Source organism: Halichoeres trimaculatus, unplaced genomic scaffold (assembly GCF_033239565.1).
Source record: "Halichoeres trimaculatus isolate MK-OKI-2021-1 unplaced genomic scaffold, fHalTri1.1 fHalTri1_scaffold_2, whole genome shotgun sequence".
NCBI classification, from domain to species: domain Eukaryota; kingdom Metazoa; phylum Chordata; class Actinopteri; order Labriformes; family Labridae; genus Halichoeres; species Halichoeres trimaculatus.
In genome coordinates, this window is record NW_027437180.1 from 31,200,491 (window position 1) to 31,207,680 (window position 7,190).

Consider the following 7,190-nt stretch of genomic DNA (forward strand, 5'->3'; position numbering starts at 1 on the left):
CAAAACAAAAACAAGATCTCGTCATCAAATTGCCTTTACCTGAAAAATCTGTCTTGAAAAAAGGTGGTTGTCCTTTATCCAGGATCGTCCTGTTTTTGGATCAATGAGGTAAGTTCAAGAAACCATATTCTTTAAGAAAAAGAGGCCAGCTCTTGCTTTGCGCTGGGTAATCTCACTTCTTACTAAACTTTACCAGCCACTGTAGTGTCTTCATTGGGATTTTTGGTCTACATACCAAATTGGGTTCGTTATCTGACCTGACCATGGATACTAAGAAATGGCATTTAGAAATAACCAAGTTTGGTGCAAATAAGCTCATTTTAATTTGTGGATCATGAACCGGCAAATATAAAAGTGAGACTGTGTCAAGATTACTGATAAATTCCTCACAGTGTATTTAAGCATTAATGTTGTGAATACACATTTCAATGGAAAATAAATGTTCTGTGAATTTGGGGTTTAGCAGTAGGTTTGCACACTTGCAAGTATCTCTTCACATCACAATTTCTCTGTGGGCTGAAAAACGAATCCCTAAAAGTCTGATCCCAGATTCGCTCCTACCTCATGTAATAACCTCGGACATTTTGAGACAGTTTATTAAAACTCAATAACATGACCACATTTGTCAGGAAGCCAACTCTGTGAATACCCCCTGTAGAAAGCGGAGGCAGTTATTTGCAATTGGGTGTGTTCAATAGAAAAAAAAGATGGTGGGAGTAGAGGGAATGAAAAAAAAGATGGAGAGAAAATGAGCAGCAGCACCCACGCTGCACCTCATTAAAGTTCTAAAAGGGAGAAATCAAAGGGAAGGAAAAGAAGCCAAAACAAACTTTAAAAAATATACAAATTGTTATGGACACAAGTATTTATGTGTGCGATTTTTGACACAGGGTGGTGAAAATGTTTTGTTTTCCGAGAAGCTGGAGCTCATTGTATCTGTTACCTGGAGCTCAAGTCTTCCCATGACAGCGGCGCTGAATAATACTGTTGACTCACTTGTGTTCAAGTTATTGCATTTGAATAGAATTTACATAATGTAACACACACACAAGTCCCTGTTCATCAAACCAACAGTGAGCCACTATAATGTTATGCAATTTGTCGGCTCATGTACAGTGAGAAGCGAGGATGTCATATGTCCAAGGGAACAACAATGACACTTTGTAAAAGCAGATGTGGAAAAAAAAAGTTCCTTCTGTCAAGAGACACTTCTTCACCTCAAAACAATAGACAATCAGAAGCATATTTGCAGATGAGTGCCTCGTGGAATTTAGAAAAATCAACATAATCCAGTTTGTTTCTGTTTATTCCACTTGCACAAATGTGTGTATTCACTTGCGCGTTGAATTGAATTCACAATGTGTTGTTTGAGCTGACAAATCCCCCAGGTCGACAGTTTTATTGCACTCCCCCTCCGTCACACACACACATGCACACACGCACACATTCAGGTAAACACACACACATTCAGGTAAACACACAGATGCATTCTCCAAAGCACACGTGGCATGGCGATAGTTTACTCACTGATCTTCCCTGCTCTTTTGTTCCTGATACACCTGCTCAATTTACCACCTCCCACTCACACACGGACAGACACACAGACGGAGACACACACAAACTGGTAAACACTCCCAGCACCTCCAAACAGCTCAACCAACTCAAAACTTGGTCCTGATGAGAAAAAGCAAAAAAATAAATAAAGAGACTGAATGAAAGTGAGAGTAACAATAAAATGATTAAAAATACATTTAAAACAGGGATTAACATTTTCTACACATCTCATCTCCTGTTTTCCCTTTTCCCTCTTTTCTTTGTCTCCCCTCCTGATCCCCACCTTGCCTGCCTTTCTACCACACATCTATTCCTCAACATCCACCTCCTTCCCCTTCTGCCTTTTCTTGCACATCATTGGGTTACCTCTTGTCTGCTGGTTATTGCATTCTTCCATGACAGAGTTATTGTTTACCCCTGAATCTGGAGGAGTCCTGCCCAAATTTAGCCACTTCTGCCTCCATTTTTCAGGATAATAAGACAAACGTGTACACAGACAGAGAGCATCTCTACATGAAGATGTCATCAGTTTTATTTCAGCCCCTGTGGCCTGCTGTTTTATAATATTGCGTGTGTGCAGCCTCTGCACCGCACACAGTAGCCAGCACACTCTCTTTGTTGGCTGCCAAACAGTAAGATTTGCTCCCTGAGCACAGATATTTTTCCCCTGCCAGCACAGTTTGTCCCAGTTTCCCACTGAGAACTCTTGTTGTTGGGAAATGTGTGTGCACGTGTGGGCATGCACAGGCATTTTGATGTCTATATATGAGTAGATGGATATACTCTGAGTTGTAGCTGTGTTCCTCTCTGTGTGTATGATATCAGGTCTGGAGTCTCAAGGGGAATAAGGCAGAGAAGGCACGAAGCGACGTTTCCTGTGGGTAAAAACAGCCAAACTCTCAGAACCTCACAAAAAAGCCCTGTTTGTCACTTCTGGTTGCAGGGCTGTCTGTAAGGCTCATAATTATGACTGGCTTCAGTCCATACAAACACTTATATACTTGCACCTCTCTACCTCACGTTTTGTGCTGTTATACCCCAACATCATCCTACATTGCCTCAAGGTTGGCTCATTACAGGTCTGATTCAGTGTTTCGTCAGCCAAACTTGAATTGTGTGATAAAAAATTGCTTGTCACAAAGGTTATCATGCTACTTTTTCATCTCAGGAGGACAACTGTGCACAGCAATACTTCAAAATATGTCCAGTATGTTCATCAGAGAAAGTCAGTTTGGGGATGCCATCGGCAGGGCATTTGCTGGTTTTACGGTTCATCTCCAGGCCATGTCCATTCACTGCATGCCTCCCCCTCTCTTCTCTTCTCTTCAGCTCTCTCAATAAAAGCAAAAATACAAAATAAAGAAAAGAAACCCCTTAAAAAAGGAAACAAGTTCATTTTGACATATTGTCTTCGCTGCTTGAAATAAAGAGAAGACCTTGATGTAAATTGGACGTGTGCCTCTTTAAGTTTTAGGGGCTGTTTACACAACAACAGTTTTAGGATGAAATGCAAAAGTATTGTTGCATTTCAGCCTCGCAATTACACGAAAACAGCGTTTTAGCCAACCTAAAATGAAATCTTTTGAAACGGCCTCCTGAGTACAGCCACCATTGCCATGCAAACAGTAAGCTGGCATTTTTCAGTGGACGCCATGCTCTACTTCATGCATGCGCATACAAGAGTATCGTTGTTATGATTGTCGCAGAGTACAATGTTGTACTTGTGCTGCTGAATCTGATGTCTGCCCTACAACAAAATGTGCATCTGTTGCACCACTTTTGCACTTAACTTTTGCCAATACGCCGAATGATCGTCTCTACTCTTCTTTGGTGGAGATCTACCAAAAGCAGCTTCTGGAGAAGACAGAGTGCCAACTACAGGCCTAGCATGCTTACTATAGCATTTTCAGTACCTCAGTGTTTCTGTGTAAAGGCATTTTTTTTTCACTGTGTTTTTGTGTTTTGAGGTGAAATGATGTGTAAACGGGGCCTTGGTGAGAAGCTTCTGTTTATCTTGGTGACTCCTGTTTTTTTCTCTCAGATCTTGTCCAAACTGTATAGATTCTTACAATTTGAGGCAAAACAGGGATTTAGATGACACATGCCCCTTTTCCACCAAACTGGTTCCAAGGATGGTTCGGAGCTAGAGCCAGACTTAGCACAGACCAAGCACTGGTTGCTGGCTCTCAAAACCGATGCTTGACAAGCACCAACTCTTTGATGGGCCAGCAAAAAGAACCACGTTCCGCTGGTGGCTATGGGCTTACGTCAGGGGGGTGGGGGAGGGATTATTGACCAACCAAAGCAGAGTAAAAACACGGAAGAGCGCCATCTTTAAAAAGACGAGTTTGGGGTAAGCAAAACAACAGAAGAAGAAGATAAGTTAAGGCCAGCACCTGTTTGTGGAAAAGCAAACAGTTCTTAACTGGTTCGCACTTGAACCAACTGTGAACCAGCACCAGCCCTGGAACCAGCTTGGTGGAAAAGGGGTAACAGAGAATAAGATTGAAGCAGGCAAACAACTCCCAAAGTCCAATTCCCAAATCCACAGTCCAATCCAATCCAATTCAAGTAGTCAAAAAAAGGGGGGCAAAAAAAGGTAAATAAGGCTGGAGAGCATGAAAACACAAGGGTGGCCATGACAATCTGGCAGAGGACTAGCGAAACACGAGGGGTTTATATACAGGGCTGACTAACGACAAAGGAGGTACAGGTGTGGGACTAAAAAGGGCGGGAACCAGAACAATGGAGGGAAGTAAAAACTAACAGAGATAACAACACACCAGAATACAAAATAAAACAGGAAGTTAACACAAAACACAACATATGGCTCAAGATATAACAATAGGTAGCGGGTGAAACAACTTGGACGTAGGTTTTGTGATTGCATAAGTTTGTTACTTAGCCTTCATCATGTTGGTTTTCTGGTACTTGGGATGACCAAATTTAGAGGAGAATATAGTGCTTGGCCACCAGGAAATTATCAACACCTGTGGCCAACTCAATATCTGGAGAATGAGATGGTTTACCCTTGCATCTCCTTCAGAGGAAATTGTGTTTGTATGTCTTAACACAGGTGCTGGTTTCTCAATCTTTCAATAAGAAAGATAAGAAAGTCCTTAAAAAATAATAGATTTGCCACTTGCCGTCCCATAATCTCTGTTATGAGAGGGTGGTTGACTGACATGTACAATTACTTTAACGTGAAATTACTTCAACACTTCCCCTCTTATGCAAAGGGTTATAAGTATATATACAGAATCAGAAAACAAACAAGTAGGCAAGGGCAGTTTACCTTGTACTTAGTGCAAATAAATCAGTTTAATAAAACTAGAATTTTACTCACTGCAAAAGCAGGAGCATAGATTTCTTTGATGGTCTATTGGTGCATTAAAGTTTAAAGAAAGCCAAGTGAAATTCACAGAATTATCCTTTAAATTAAGAGATAGAGCATGGGAAATCCAGTTTCTTATGAAAATAGGAAAGAGGTGTACAGAGTGAAAAAGTTGTGCTTCTCTGGAAAAAAAAACTAAACAAAACAAAAAACATCTAAATAAATGCTATATTAAAACAGCTACAGATTTACACACTTCTGCTTATTTAGTTAACGCCCAAAGTTGTTTATGTGATTTAATTGATGTTATCTGTTTTCATGACAAGAAATATCTCATCCCTCGTTAGTAGAACCATAGACTAACATAGACCAAGTCTCTGTGATGCCAATATGTGGAAGTAGGTTGTGCTTCTTATTATGCACAACATGTAATATCAATATTTTCCAAACTACTGAGTAACAGGAAAAATTCACCCCTGTAGAGTGCTGTCAGAGAAGTAAACTAATCAGCAGTCATTTCGTGCCAGGCGGTAAACATGTTTATTTTTGTTGTAGAGATCAGTTTTTAGACTTGGTATTTATGTGGTTTCCTGTACTTCCAGCCTCAAGCCGGGGCTCGATGAACTACAGTTTTGAGAACTTCTTCAGCTTCATTTCTCTCTGGAGCTGGGGGTTGCTGCTTAGTCAAAGATATCAGTCACTGTGAATTTGTACCACAGAAAATGGGCGGTTTTGGCGAAGTGTGGTTAATAGCCTCATCTAACTCTCACCCAGTGGCAGCAGTGCAGGCATTACTAATGACTGTAGAGATAAACTCTATCTTCTCACTTCTGTCTCGTGTGCCTTTGTGGATTCATACCGGGGCATCTTTTACTTTTTAATTTCAGTCTTTTTCTTAACAAGCAAAATGTCCTCACAGGAGCCTGGTAGAAGAACCTCACATTTAGTATACCTGAATCCAGTTTAGAGCAGCCTGGTGGCTCTGGTGTTTAAGATGCTCATTGTGAAATCGAAACATCCACGGTTTAAATCCCTCCTCCCTCCCTGCTTTCTCTCCCCCTCACTGCCTGTCTCCCCTCTCCTGTCAGGATCAAAACAAATGCCGGTCCTCCTGTTAAGAATTGTCTCTCCACTGAAGCAAACTCAGCCAGCAAGCTGTTGAAGCACCTCATCAAAAATCAGGTCCACACCAAAGAGCCTGGCCCTGTAAGGGATAACAGTGAGGATTCCTCCAGGCCTATCAAACAGGCTAAGATCAGTTTTTGACAGGCAGAGCAGCATTAACACAGAGAGAAATGATACCTGGTGTCAGATTGTGTTGAAAAAGCTGAGCACGTCTACATCTTCTGTCAGACTCAGAACAAGATACCCCTGACAGGTGATTGGTTAAACTATTATAAGTCAGATAGTTGGGTAAGATTACAAATTCTAGATGTTGAGATCTCACAGATATGTAGTTTAAAGCAATGAGGGTTCCTCAATGGATAACCTCTGAATTCTATTTAAAAATTAATTGGTTGTGATGAGTTAGAAGTTGTCAAACACAGTCACTGACATCTGCTGTTCTTTTATAACAGATCCTAATGAGCAAGAAAAGACTCCTCAAACTAATTGAGGCAGAAAAAGTCTGAAATGCTTTGGACTTTAACAAACACTTGAAAATCACCTTGTGTGTCGTGGATATCCATGATCCAGTGGGCTTGTTTGATGCGCAGTTATCTGCCTTTACATCATTATTATTAATTATGGCATGTTTTGTCTGCGTCAGCTGGGTAAAGAGAAAGGAAACATGCAAGTGTAAATGACCACCATTCATTTGTAGTGAGTTATTCAAGTTACTTTGTTTGAGCTGCTTTGACAGGAATATATACACCAATTAACAGCATCTCATGCCACATTTTCACTGATGAGGTGTCCCCAAGCAGATGGGCATGTTGCATTAGGAAGTATAACGGCTAAATACACTGGATGCTTCTGCAGTGCGTTTGTGCTCCGTTACAGCAAACGGATCAAATGGGTTTTATTCAAATCAATCTGTCACTTACGCAGGATCTGTTCTGTTGCAGTACTTCTGTGTGGTTGGTCATGTTGCAGGTAATACGCAGCCATCCTATTTTTGACAGACGCGGAGCTGTGACGCATACATTTAGCGTAGGGAAGATCGTGCAGGACAGGAAGTCCTGACTGGAAACTACCAAAAAGTGGGTGTTGGGTACACTCAAATCCCACGCCAGGTCTAAGTTCGTGTACGCAAGTTTCATTGCAGTGGGCAGCGGGGTGTGGCGAGGGAAATCCGTCTGTG